The 14721-nt window shown below is 37.3% G+C and overlaps 1 long non-coding RNA gene across 1 annotated transcript; it reads right to left on the bottom strand.

The window, feature by feature from the left end:
- Positions 1–275: 275 nt before the first annotated feature.
- On the bottom strand, positions 276–8780 carry LOC140136262 (uncharacterized). The gene is made up of 3 exons (XR_011856634.1): positions 8537–8780; positions 2473–2780; positions 276–348 (listed from the first exon to the last, which is right to left on the bottom strand). It is a non-coding gene; the product is annotated as an uncharacterized lncRNA (long non-coding RNA).
- Between the last annotated feature and the right edge of the window lie 5941 nt (positions 8781–14721).

Raw genomic sequence — 14721 nt, 5'->3', positions numbered from 1 at the left:
TTTCACAAAGAGATGACATCCTTGAGAATCCTGTTGTTTCTTTAATAATGCGATCAAAAATATCAATCTCTATAGATGCTGCTTACTGAGAGAATAAATATAAAATCCAAACAGTTCAGTTTCACTAAAAGGTGAACACAAAAGAGCAGCTGTGATCCTTTGGAATCCTGCTGCCTCTTTGATCAACAATATTGGCAAATGCTATTACCAAATCCATGCACAGAACATAATCTGCTTCATATGGAATGTTGGATGCTAGAAAGTATTTTTCTGAGCGTCAGAATGGTTGCTGAGTAACATAATATAATAGAGACTAGTGTCCTGGTTTGTCTGGTCAACTTGGGCAGTCTGTGTAAAAACAAAAGATAATAATACTACATTATGAACAAAACACAAACATCATATTCAGAAGTGGGAAATTAGGGTCAGAATTTTGGCGAGAATCGATTCTCTGAAACATTCTGGCAAACAGATTTGCATGAATCAAAGTAAATTCTCACAAACTTTTGTAGTTTACACAGAAGTTGATTTGCAAGAATCAAATGATTACCGCAAATTTATTCTGCAAGAATCAAGATTGATTCTCGCTGTGAAACAAAACTCTGACCCTGGATGTGAAAGATTACAAAGGTTCAAAGTGACTTGTGCAATGTGAAAGTTTTGTTTTCCTTTTTTAGTAATGTGTTAGTCCACCTTCATTCTCACCAAATTCATTGCAACGATTCTGCATTCTATTGACCAGGTTTGAATGCATTGCTGTGCAGGTGACTCCATGCACGTTGCAGTATTCTCAGCAACCCTTGCAGTGTTGTGTTGTCATTTAGTCGGGTATCTACATGTACCAGGTTTTAATGTGCATCCCCAGGACTCTACCAAACCAACTTTTTTAGCTTCCTTTTATGGTCCTATAACATATTCAAAATGTTAACAAAAATATTTCTCAAATTGCTTGTTATGTAAAAATAAGTAAAATAAGGAATAGTTGTAACCATGTAGGATGTTTCGTTACCTAGGAAACGTCACAACATAGGTTGTGGTCAATAGGCTGTAATGGGGGATTGACCTTTATGGCCAATTTTGTCAATAACGAAGCATTTTAGACAGTGCAAACAATTCCTTTTTTGACTTGCTTTTGCATGACGAGCAATTTTACACCATTAAATTTGAGTTGAAATTGGAGCATTATTAATTTTTGGCCCCTGTGTGGCCAAAACAACTGACCACCGCTCAAAATTTGACCTTTTTGCTTACAGTATAACTCAAGAACGGTAAGTCGCAGGTAGGTCAAACTATACTTTTTCTGAATCCTTAATTTGGTGTGCTTGTTAACCAGATTTAAGCAACTTTGAAATTTGACCCCTGTGTTGACCTTTAACCTTGAATATGGCCGGAGTGCCGGGAATATTTTTTGTTAACATCTTGAATGTGTTATAGGACCATAAAAGGAAGCTAAAAAAGTTGGTTTGGTAGAGTCCTTGGTGGATGCACATTAAAACCTGGTAGATACCCGACTAATTTACATTCTTGTTTCCAGCTTGCTTCAGATGGTCTCAGAGATGTCCAATGGGGTTTGGCAGTGCACTCCAGTCACTCATTCAATTCCTTCATGGAATCACCTGGACCGGCAGTGCAATCGAAACCTGGTTAATCACATTCAATTGACAATAACCACTCAGCCATGATTTTAAACCATAATGATAGCAATTTCATCAAATTTGTTTGTTTTCAACATTCTTGTCATTAAAGTTGTTTAAGGGAAATGCATAGATGTGAGTAGGTCTACTTGAAATCCCGATGTAAAAAATGTAGCTTTTTTGGGCCTCAAATTTCATAAATGGCTGTATTTTCTGATGAACGACAAAATGTTGAACAAAAAAGTAACGCACATGTAATGTGTAACTAATCAGGCTACATTTCACACTTTAAATCAACTTAAGGGGCCTAACAGTTTTTTAGTTATGTCAGGGGACTTAGTTTTTTGGAACCATTGACTACATCATACATGCTTGTGCATATTGCTAAACCAGATATCCGTGACCGTTATGGGCGCCCAGTTTAAATTCTTTCTTTGTGCTATGTGCCTGCAGTGTGACGCTTACATGGCAGACACTCACCTTACTCGAGAACTCCAGCTTCAAAATTGCACACAATAGTTTTGACTAGAGTCCAAAGCTATCGTTTTTCGGTAGATCAGTATTGCGATTTTTTGCAATGCATTACGCATATATGTTAATGTTCATGTTTAAATTTGGATTTTAATGATATTGTTATCTTGGGTCTTGATGAGGTATGGTGACACAAGAGGGCGCTGCACACCTTTTTCTCGGACACGAGGCCAAAAATTTTGTCATTTCATGTTGAGATAGATTATATAGGACAAAAAAACTGTTTAGAAACAAAAATAACCAAAAAGTCATTTTGGCTTCGATATAGCCAACTGGTATTTGAAGGTAGGCTTATCAAGCAACTCACCATTATAGCCTGATGATGTGCGACTTGATATTCACGCCTGTCTACATGCTTCCTTCTTTTCACAGGTTCTCATAAATCGATGCAGTTATGACAAAACCGTGGTGGGTGAATGTTGTTATGTGTAATGTCAACATTGCAGTATTGCAACAGTTTTGTATTCCAAGTGATGTTTGATAACTTATCCACACCCTTACTGTCAAAACTTGTTCCAGCCAACTTTGATCCAGCCCTACGAAAATCTCTGCCACACATCCTACACACCTTTTACAAATTTTGCTGATGCTGAAGGAGCCCAGACATATTTTAGCCTGTGAATGAAGGGAAAATAAAAATTAAATTACAATTTAAATGTGATTGTTCCAATCACTCATATAAATAATCCGCTTAAGCGTCCCGTTTCTTAACACGCAAACAAGCACATGTAATCACCACGTAAGTTCACATACTAAAGATCGCATATTAAATGTGCATGAAGTTCACGAACGGAAGATACATTTCATAAGTTTTTAAGAGCCAATCTTACTTATTATGTACGGATCTGTGATACAAAAGAAGTTTAAAATTATTTTGTTAAATATTAACACCAACAACTCACATACATTATTTATGAGCGTGCACAGCGCCCTCATTCACCTTTAAAAAATCATGAAATCTCAGCCTCTCTAAGCCTTACAATGATAAAATTTGGAGGTGCATAATGTACATGTATAACATTGTGAGCCATCATCATCCCAACCTGCATTTTGCATTTTTTGAAGTACCAAATGATTACATCACAAAAACCAAGGGGAAAAAATGTGATCTTTGATGGCGCAAAAAAAAACACAGCAAATCCAATGTTTGAATCAAAAGTGCTCTCGTGCAAACTTCTAAGCATCATAACCATGGAGGTCTTTGATTTCAAACTTGTTCAGACTTGGGCAGGCCAGTATGCAGGATTTTTTTTTGGGGGTGGGCGATTTTGTGAAAAGTGGACTTTCTTCTCCAAATTTAAGGTAAAAAAACTGATTTTTTTTTTCTCGCTACTATCGCAAATTCTTATATTTTGGGACTTTTTGTATAATTTTGCAAATTTGGGAGGTGCGGTCGCACCCCACACATCCTCGTCACGGGCCTGGACTTGGGATAAGTTTAATTTTGCAGCAACAAGTTTTTGGGATTTTGATGGTGCACATACTGTTAACAGAGGTCAAAGCTCAAATTTTCTCAACTTTTTACATGCCTATATTTCCACACTCCAACATCACCTGATTCTAAATAGCATCTCATCAAAGAAGATGTAATTATCTGCAAGAACTGAAACAAGGCGGTTCTTGAACCACAAGTCTCGCCTGCTTTCATGACTGCCTGCTTTCGCGATTACTTTTAGTAGAAGTAAATGAACCAGCAACAACCCATGAAGACCTCAAATGACCTTCCAAAAATTTGGCTCTACATGTAAATGTTGGCTGAATCCACTAAGTTTCATGCCTATACAATAGTTTTTAGTAATTTGACCTCATCTGACCCATGGATGACCCCCAAATGACCTTCCAAACATTTGGCTCTAAATGTTGAATGTAGGCCTACCCACTAAGTTTCATGCCCATATGACAGTTATTAGTAATTTGACCCTTTTTTAAGGGGATCAAAAATATTTTGATGTCCAAGGTTCCAACTTTTCCAACAACTCCCACCAAAGTATAAATTTATGAACACTCCCTTAGGTAACTGAAAACAATTCTTGTAAAGTCACTTTATCTGAAAATATCAAGCAAATCCTGATATTCTTGGGAAAGAATGGTGGTATTAAGGGACCATTCGCAAACACTTGTTAGGGGGGGCTGATGCAAAAAGGGGGGGGCCTGAAATTTTTGAAAAATTGAAAAGAAATGGGGTTTTAAATAATATTGAACTTTGGAATTTGCAAAGTGTAAATCAAATCATGATGAGTCTATATATTACCGTACATGTACTATAGAAAAATTATCAAGTTTGTGTACATCGTGGAACATACTCTTTGCTGTGCGTAGTAAGCAGTTGTGCAGATAGCCTCGCTATATGGACGCCAGAGAGTAGCGTTGTACGGCTGTACGCTGCGTGTACTTAGCATGATTAGTCGCGGAGTTACAAGCATAGTTGAATGTTCCACGATGTACACAAATTTAATATTATAGTATTAGTCTTAATAACATGTCTAAGGCTGTGCTAACACTTTTGAGTTTGACCAGAATTTTTTTATTTTTTCAAATATCTTAAAAATACAAGATAAAGAATGTATTAACTACTAAGGTTTGCCCATCATATTATACGAAGCCAAGAAAGACCCTAGATTTTGACTGCTCGTAGCTCCAAAAGACCCCAAGACCCACCACCTCAAATTTCCGGGGGAGCAACATTTTTTGATGTGCCCCCCCAGGTGTGTTCTAGGCGAATTTGGCTGACTAGCATGTGGTAAGGTTTGCCTGGCATACCTACATACATGCTGCATGCACAGGTAAGCGTTGGATTCCTGCGCTTAGAAGGAGGTAATGAATATTGATACACGTCACTGTCCTGGCATCGGCTGTCATTTCTGTATGATGAGTAATTTGTAGGGGTGGGGGTGGTCTGATATGATATTTATATATATAATTATAACAGAGGCCACAATTTTGTCAAGACTTTTGGAGGTTTAGTTAAGATTTAGTTAAACCCATATTATAACATTTGCTGGGAAGAACGCCCTCAAAAAAATTTAATTCAGGTTTTTGCACAATTGTTAATGTACTTTAGTAAACAAAGATTCTCTGCAAAAAGACTTCAGGTGCTGTAGTTTTGTCAAAATCATATCCGAGATTTTGAATAAACCACGATGGAAATATTACTCGAACCGAAGTGTATTCGATGTCAACACACCCCTACGTACACGGCGTGCGGGACACACACACATGCCAGAGGATCGTACCATATTACAACCACCGGAGTAACATGCATTGGCGCTAGTAGTAAATTCCAATTTTCTTTGCTTTACCTCACTTGTTCGGCTCAAAATTAAAAGGGGACATACCAGTATCTCAGTGATATCTGACAGTAAATGTAGGTACATGTATGCCAGGTGAATTCAAATTTGCCATCAAACTGCATCATTTTATATATCAAATTAAAGCCCTTGAGTATAAAAGAAATTAAGCTAACACTGAAAACCTTTTTGTCATAGCACTTTCCATAGCAAAATTAGGCTCTAGTCAAAGATTGACTTTCATCAAATAGATTCTGCTAGCAAAATTCCCCAAAACAGCATTACGGGGTGTTTCTAGATCTTAGTCTCATGACGATAGCAGCTTTTTTAATGGAACTGCTATCAAAATCCTCTGAAATTCCATGTGCGTAGTCTCTCATCACCAAAAAAAAATTCATATATTTGGGTCAAGTGAAGTATAGACAACATATTTATGAAGGTTTCCTTGAGCAAGCGGTTCTTTTAAATTTCAATGTAAATTTGTATTGCCGGTTTATGCCATTTTGGCTGACTAGCAAATGTGTTAAGCCCAGGGCTGTCAACTCTCACGCATTGGCCGTGAGTCTCAAGCATGGGTCACTTTCTCACGCCAAGGTAGTATAATCTCACGCCTAGGTAGTAAATCTCACGCAAAAAGCTCGAAAATGTGTAAAATCTCACGCATCGTCATGAATAATTTGTTGCTCCTCCCCCCTCCCCCGCTTTTCACATTCTCGAGCGCCGTGGCTCAAGTAATCATGGTACAAAATGAACATTGCCTTTGAGTTGGCAAATCCCGGTACGCCTCTGTCTCACGCCAAGCAATTCCAAAAAGTTGACAGCCCTGGTTAAGCCTCCAGCATACTTTTGTTTGCGTTTCAACCAATGACAAGCCTTGATTGTGGCCGTTTGTCTGCAATACGCGTATGCCACGCCACTCAGCGGCAAGCAGCCAGCGGCAAGCGGCAGGGTAGTATGAAACCAGCATTAACTGAGGTTTCCATGTCATACCTAGTAAATGCTAGCATTTTTATTTTATTGAAAATAATGAATACTAATCTATTTTTAATTTTAATTTTTTAAATGTTATAATATGGCTTTAATTTGAGCTAAAATTTCAAAAGTTATTGAAAACGTCATAACATAAATATTCATGACCTCCTTCGAAGTGCAGGAATCCAACGCTTACCGCATGCACTGCATTAGACTGCGGAACTCAGTCCTCAATGATAGTCAGTCATTTGTGATGCGATCAAGCAAAATCAATCGGAACTCGGAAATTTTGATTTTGAGATATAGCCAAATAAAGGAAATATTTCCTTTTGTTTCTTATTGTTTTGGAAACTCTTTAATTGCTCATATCTTTGGAACTGGTTGTTCAATTTCAATGGGGTTTTCTGCAAAATCCAGCTTTGTAAATGTTTTTTACTATCCTGTAAGAAACTGAAAATTTATTATTGCCGAGTTCCGACTGATTTTGCTTGATCGCATCACATATATCTTTTGGTCGTTATATGACTATCATTTGAGGGACTGAGTTATAATATATCTTCCGAGGTGCAATTTCAGACAATAGCTGGGGATTAGTCCGGGATTAGTGGGGCAGAGGTTATCTATTGAATCCTTTCATGACCACTGAAGCATAGTCAAGTCTGCCAAGGACACTCGGCACAAATTGAAAGACCATGTGAACTCTCGACAAAAGAATGCATGCATGTCAGGTCATCGACACCAATTTGGTGTTTGTTATGACACCAATTTGGTGTTTGTTTAGTCCGAATAATCAGTCCCAGAACAAATTATTAATTTCTGACATGATCGTGTTCTGGGTCTGAACTGTTTCCATATGAAATCTTGATGGCAAATTGGACAAAAGAAGCACATGGTTCTACTTGACAGCTTTTTAATCCCTATTCATGTTAGGCCGTGTAAAATTAATATTTTTTTTAGATTTTTCAATTTTTTAGACTTTGGAATGATTTATGAAATCTTCATACATATAAATAAGTTTATTAGAGAACAAGCATCACTTCCAAGTCTTTTTGTGGTACTCTAGGGGTTTATCCCTCAGAATCTCACATTTGAAAAAAAAAAAAAAGGCCTCATCGTTTCCTCGAGCACTGTTGGAGAAGACCGAAAACTACTGACAATGCTAATTTTACATTGGAAAAAAAAACAAACAAAAAACACCTCCCTCCCTCATCAATTCATGAAAATCCTCTGGACGAGAACCAAAACATTAATTTTATACGGCCTTACGTGAATCACGCTATTGTGGACCATCTTTCTGATACTTGTGTGTTTGGACAAGCGGAACGGTCTTTTGTCTACCTCTCTGTTTGTAAACAGACGAGGATGTCGAAATTGACATCCTCTCCGAATAGGAAAGTCAGCGTAATAGTACGGCACTAGTGTTTGTTATGCACCTCGAAATATGTACCTTAAAGTCTGTGTCTAGCATAGACTCGCTGAGTCTCATGGACGCCGTTCCTATGTCCATCAGACTCGTATTTCCCATTTTGGATGTCAATGGGAAATACACACTTAACGATTCTTGCCGTTAGAAACTTGAAAAAAATCTTTAAAATTTTATCAATGTATATAAAAGTGGTACCAACCTTATTGTGCTTGCTAATTTAAGACTCGGTTGAAACAAAATTAAGGATCGAATGCATTTCAAAAAAGGCAAAATTATCGTCAAAGTTCTGCCGAAATCGGCACCCTTGCGAAGGGTTCAGAATTCGAATCGGGAACGAAAATATCCGATCTTTGCGATCAAAAACACAAAATTACAACTTTAAACATACTATTGGCAAAAGACATTATTACCAAACAATATAGAATAGAAAATTTGACATCATTTTCTCAAAATATTGAAGAAATTTGCTCACTAGACATCGAAAAAGTACGCAATCCAATTCCCGTTCAAACGCGTGAGAAACTGAAAGTGCATAATCCCGACTAGTCTAGCACTGCATGTGATTCACATTGCTAACTTTTAATACGCGTCTACATGTATAAACCTCTACAATTAGCAATCGGTTCTCAATATTATACATGTATGTGACCTTAAAATATTACTAATGTGTTTTAGTCAACACTCACCACCAGGCTTGGGTCCTTTAACAATGTTTATACCTTCCAAACACGTCGCGATTATCGGTACGTACTTTCCACGTAGGCTGTCATTGTATCATGTGCTTGAAGGAGAGCCCGTTTTCAAGAGGAGCACCCCTGTGGTAGGTGAAATGGCGTTACATGTCTATCATCATTTTATACCGGAAGTGACTCCTAAATTACCTTTAACCCTATAAAAAAAATACCACATGATACATTGGGTATAACAATTCCTGTGTGACCATAACTTCATTCTCCTATTGTTTTCTTAGCTAATAAAATTTTTTGAAGGTTTTTCGTTTTATACCGGAAATAACCCTTTAATGACCTTTGACCCCAAATCTGTGAGGACCCTATAGACATTGGGTAATAACAATGCATGTGTGCAAATTGCGTCACTGTCCTACGCAATCTATGGGAGAAGAAGCATTTTGAGTTCAAATCACGTTTTTGACCCCTATGACCCCTGCGTGACCTTTGACCCCATGAGTTTCATGTGACATGTAGGGGGCATGGACAATGATGGCTTTGACCAAGTCAGGTCAAAATCGGTCCAAGCATGTGAGTGCTAGAGCAAATGTAATGGTCGGCAGAAGAAAGAAGAAAGAAAGAAAGAAGAAAGAACCTGTAAGAAAAAAGACACAGCCGTGACTAACGTCACGGCTGTGTAAAGAAAGAAGAAAGAACCTGTAAGAAAAAAGACACAGCCGTGACTAACGTCACGGCTGTGTAAGAAAAAAGAACCTGTAAGAAAAAGACACAGCCGTGACTAACGTCACGGCTGTGTAAAGAAAGAAGAAAGAACCTGTAAGAAAAAAGACACAGCCGTGACTAACGTCACGGCTGTGTAAGAACTAGATATATTGCATCCCTGTAAGGCTGCGAAGTCCAGCCGTGACCTTTAAGTGACTGCACAGTTATCTGACAGTGTTTGAAAATGGTGCCTTCGATCCCATATACGCTAATTTTAGTCATATGAAGTTTATTATTGTGATTTTTATAACGTACATATCTCCAACATTAATATAAGGCGTAATCGTCTTGTTGTTTTCCTTGAAAGACGGTATAAAAGAACACAGCAAAAATGTACATACCTTATACGAGAGCTCATAGAATATAGCAATGTGTTGCAATAAAAAATGTGATATGGCGTCCGACTTTAGAAAATTATTAAAGTGATGGTAATCGATCAGTGCCATAGGGTTTTTCACGGAAGGTCATTAGTTCAAATCATCCTCAGACACGCTCCAGAAGACATACAAATGCACGCAGTACAATACCAATCACCTGTTTATACTGGTATTGATCAAAGTAAATATTTTGTACTCCATGCATTTGCATATCTGTTGGAGCGTGTCTGTAGGATTGAACTAATGACCTTCCGTGCAAGCACTCTATATGGGAATCAAAAATGGGAATGAAACACCTCAAGTCAATTTCTTTAGTATTATTAACATACATGACTGACCAAGAGTAAATAGAACCTCTGAATAGAAAGGACTATTATCTGTGTACCAAAGCGGACAATCTACATTCATAGATTATCTTCTGTGAATAGCAGTCTACAAGATGATAATGTAACTGTATCAATAACTTGTGATCTAGTCTGTAGTTTAGTGCGGTATGCTCTCAAATTTTTGCCTAACTATACATCTTATATACATCTTATGATTTTTAACGGTGTGTAGAGTAGCCTGCATTAGTGCCTAACTCTGTTATATTGGCTGTTAAGTTAGGCAAATTGTTTTACAATCACCGTTAGAAAGTGTTTGGTTTGCGAAATTGCAATTTTCATTTTAAAATCATTTAAATTGGATAAAATGTTCAATTTACCCCTTTTGACCTTTGGTTGACCTCTGGTGACCTTGAAATGACCTCCATCATATTTTGAATCCTACCGTGATTACATATACTAATTTTCAATTGAATTGGGCAAATTTCAAAATTTTACCCCTTTTGACCCCAAAAGAGACCCCTCCCCATGTCCAAGCCAAATCTGATTATAACCCTATATGCACCCAATGCTATAGTCATTTTGGCATTATTCTGATGATCACAGCACTTAATATGCAGGAAAAAGTGAACTTAAGGTGATTTTCAGTAATCAACCCTATTTTACCCATTCATGACCTTGAACTCAAAATCCGTGTTTACCCTATAGACACCAGCTAATGTCAGTGCATATGTGTCAATCTCATCTCTGTACTATGTAATCTGTAGGAAAGGAAGCATTTTGAAAGTATTTGGTTATGTGCAGAAAAAATCCCTTAATGACCTTTGACCCCAAATCTGTGTTTACCCCATAGACTCCAACTATAGTCGATGCCGATGACCAAGTTTCATTGCGCTACCATGTAATCTGTAAAAGAAGAAGCATTTTTGGTAAAATTCGCATTTTTAGCCAAAATTACTCATGCGTGACATTTGACCCCAAATGGGTCATGTCAAATGTAAAGGCTGGGGTAGTGGAGCCTTTGCCCAAGTTTGGTTAGAATCGGTCAAATAATTAGGGAGCTAGAGCCAATTATGTCAAATGTTGACAGAAAGAAAGAAAAGAACTAGATATATTGCATCCTCAGAAGGCTGCGAAGTCCAGCCGTGACCTTGAAGTGACTTCACAGTTATCTGACATGCAGTGTTTGAAATTGGTGCCTCCGATCCCATATACGCTAATTCTTTAGTCATAATGAAGTTAATTATTGTGATTTTTATAACATACATATCTCTAACATTAATATAATAAGGCGTAATCGTGTTGTTGTTTTCCTTGAAAGACGGTATAAAAAGAACACAGCAAAAATGTACATACCTTATACGAGAGCTCATAGCGTATAGCAATGTGTTGCAATAGAAAAATGTACCATGGCGTCCGACTTTAGAAAATTAATAATGTGATGGTAATCGGTCAGTGCCATAGAGTGCTATAGAGTGCTTGCACGGAAGGTCATTAGTTCAAATCATCCTCCAGACACGCTCCAGAAGACATGCAAATGCATGCAGCACAATACCAATCACCTGTGTAACTGGTATTGATCAAAGTAATTCTTTTGTACTCCATGCATTTGCATATCTTCTGGAGCGTGTCTGGAGGATGATTTGAACTAATGACCTTCCGTGCAAGCACTCTGTATGGGATTTAAATAAAGTGCATCAAGTCAGTTTCTTTAGTATTATTAACATGCATGACTGACCAAGAGTAAATAGAACCTCTGAATAGAAAGGACAATTATCTGTTTACCAAAGCGGACAATCTACATTCATAGATTATCTTCTATGAATAGCTGTCTATAAGATGATTATGTAACAGTATCAATAACTTGTGATCTACTCTGTCGTTTAGTGCAGTATGCTCTCACATTTTTGCCTAACTATACATCTTATGATTTTTAACGGTGTGTAGAGTAGCCTGCATTAGTGCCTAACTCTGTTATATTGGCTGTTAAGTTAGGCAAATTGTTTTACAATCACCGTTAGAAAGTGTCTGGTTTGCGAAATTGCAATTTTCATTTTAAATCATTCAAATTGGATAAAATGTTCAATTTTACCCCTTTTGACCTTTGGTTGACCTCTGGTGACCTTGAAAAGACCTCCATTATATTTTGAATCATACTAGAATTACAAATAACAATTTTTATTCAAATTGGATAAACTTTTAAATATTACCCCTTTTGACCCCAAAACAGACCCCTCCCCATGTTCAAACCAAATCTGATAATAACCCTATATGCACCCAATGCTATAGTCATTTTGGCATTATTCTGATGATCACAGAACTTAATATGCAGGAAGAAGTGAACTTTAAGGTGATTTTCAGTAATCAACCCTATTTTACCCCTTCATGACCTTGAACTCAAAATCCGTGTTAACCCTATAGACACCAGCTAATGTCAGTGCATATGTGTCAATCTCATCTCTGTACTATGTAATCTGTAGGAAAGGAAGCATTTTGAAAGTATTTGGTTATGTGCAGAAAAAATCCCCTTAATGACCTTTGACCCCAAATCTGTGTTTACCCCATAGACTCCAACTATAGTCGATGCCGATGACCAAGTCTCATTGCGCTACCATGTAATCTGTAAAGAAGAAGCATTTTTGGTAAAAATCGCATTTTAGCCAAAATTACTCATGCGTGACATTTGACCCCAAATGGGTCATGTCAAATGTAAAGCCTGGTGTAGTGGAGCCTTTGCCTAAGTTTGGTCAGAATCGGTCAAATAATTAGGGAGCTAGAGCCAATTATGTTAAATGTTGACAGAAAGAAAGAAAGAAAGAAAGAAAGAAAGAACTAGATATATTGCATCCTCAGAAGGCTGCGAAGTCCAGCCGTGACCTTGAAGTGACCTCTTATGACCTTGAAAATATTTGGAACACAATTGCCTTTTCGTAAAAAAATGTTGGCATTACGTTTGATAACAATCTACCTAATAAAATATTTTGACCTTTGTTGACCTCTGATGACCTTGAAATGACCTCCATTTTGTTTTAAATCATATCAATATTACATATTCTAATTTAGATTTAAATTAGACGAATTTTGGAATTTGACCCATTTTGACCTTTGGTTGACCTCTGGTGACCTTGAAATGACCTCCATCATATTTTGAATCCTACCGTGATTACATATACTAATTTTCATTTAAATTGGGAAAATTTCAAAATGTTACCCCTTTTGACCCCAAAACAGACCCCTCCCCATGTTCAAGCCAAATCTGATTATAACCCTATATGCACCCAATGCTATAGTCATTTTGGCATTATTCTGATAATCACAGCACTTAATAGGCAGGAAAAAGTGAACTTTAAGGTGATTTTCAGTAATCAACCCTATTTTACCCCTTCATGACCTTGAACTTAAAATCCGTGTTTACCCTATAGGCACAAGCTAATGTCAGTGCATATGTGTCAATCTCATCTCTGTACTATGTAATCTGTAGGAAAGGAAGCATTTTGAAAGTATTTGGTTATGTGCCGAAAAAATCCCCTTAATGACCTTTGACCCCAAATCTGTGTTTACCCTCATAGACCCCAACTTTAGTCCATGCCGATGACCAAGTCTCATTGCGCTACCATGTAATCTGTAAAAGAAGAAGCATTTTGGGTAAAAATCGCATTTTTACCCAAAATTACTCATGCATGACGTTTGACCCCAAATGGGTCATGTCAAAAGTAAAGGCTGGGGAAGTGGAGCTTTTGCCTAAGTTTGGTTATAATCGGTCAAATAATTAGGGAGCTAGAGCCAATTATGTCAAATGTTGACAGAAAGAAAGAAAGAAAGAAAGAAAGAAAGAATAACTAGATATATTGCATCCTCAGAAGGCTGCGAAGTCCAGCCGTGACCTTGAAGTGACCTCTTATAACCTTGAAAAGATTTGGAACACAATTGCCTTTTCGTAAAAAATGTTGGCATTACGTTTGATAACAATCTACCTAATAAAAGAACTTGACTTTGTTGACCTCTGATGACCTTGAAATGACCTCCATTTTGTTTTAAATCATATCAATATTACATATTCTAATTCAGATTTAAATTGGACAATTTTGGAATTTGACCCTTTTGACCTTTGGTTGACCTCTGGTGACCTTGAAATGACCGCCATCATATTTTGAATTCTACCGTGATTACATATACTAATTTTCATTTGAATTGGGCAAATTTCAAAATTTTACCCCTTTTGACCCCACACAGACCCCTCCCCGTGTTCAAGCCAAATCTGATTATAACCCTATATGTACCCAATGCTATAGTCATTTTGGCATTATTCTGATGATCACAGCACTTGATATGCAGGAAAAAGTGAACTTAATGGTGATTTTCAGTAATCAACCCTATTTTACCCCTTCATGACCTTGAACTCAATTCGTGTTTACCCTATAGACACCAGCTAATGTCAGTGCATATGTGTCAATCTCAGCTCTGTACTATGTAATTTGTAGGAAAGGAAGCATTTTGAAAGTATTTGGTTATGTGCATAAAAAATCCCCTTAATGACCTTTGACCCCAAATCTGTGTTTACCCCATAGACCCCACCTATAGTCCATGCCGATGACCAAGTTTCATTGCACTACCATGTAATCTGTAAAAGAAGAAGCATTTTTGGTAAAAATCGCATTTTTAGCCACAATTACTCATGCGTGACATTTGACCCCAAACGGGTCATGTCAAATGTAAAAGC

This window comes from Amphiura filiformis, chromosome 16, assembly GCF_039555335.1.
Source record: "Amphiura filiformis chromosome 16, Afil_fr2py, whole genome shotgun sequence".
Taxonomy (NCBI): domain Eukaryota; kingdom Metazoa; phylum Echinodermata; class Ophiuroidea; order Amphilepidida; family Amphiuridae; genus Amphiura; species Amphiura filiformis.
Note: the sequence above shows the minus strand (reverse complement) of the source record. Positions and strands in the feature narration are given on the sequence as shown.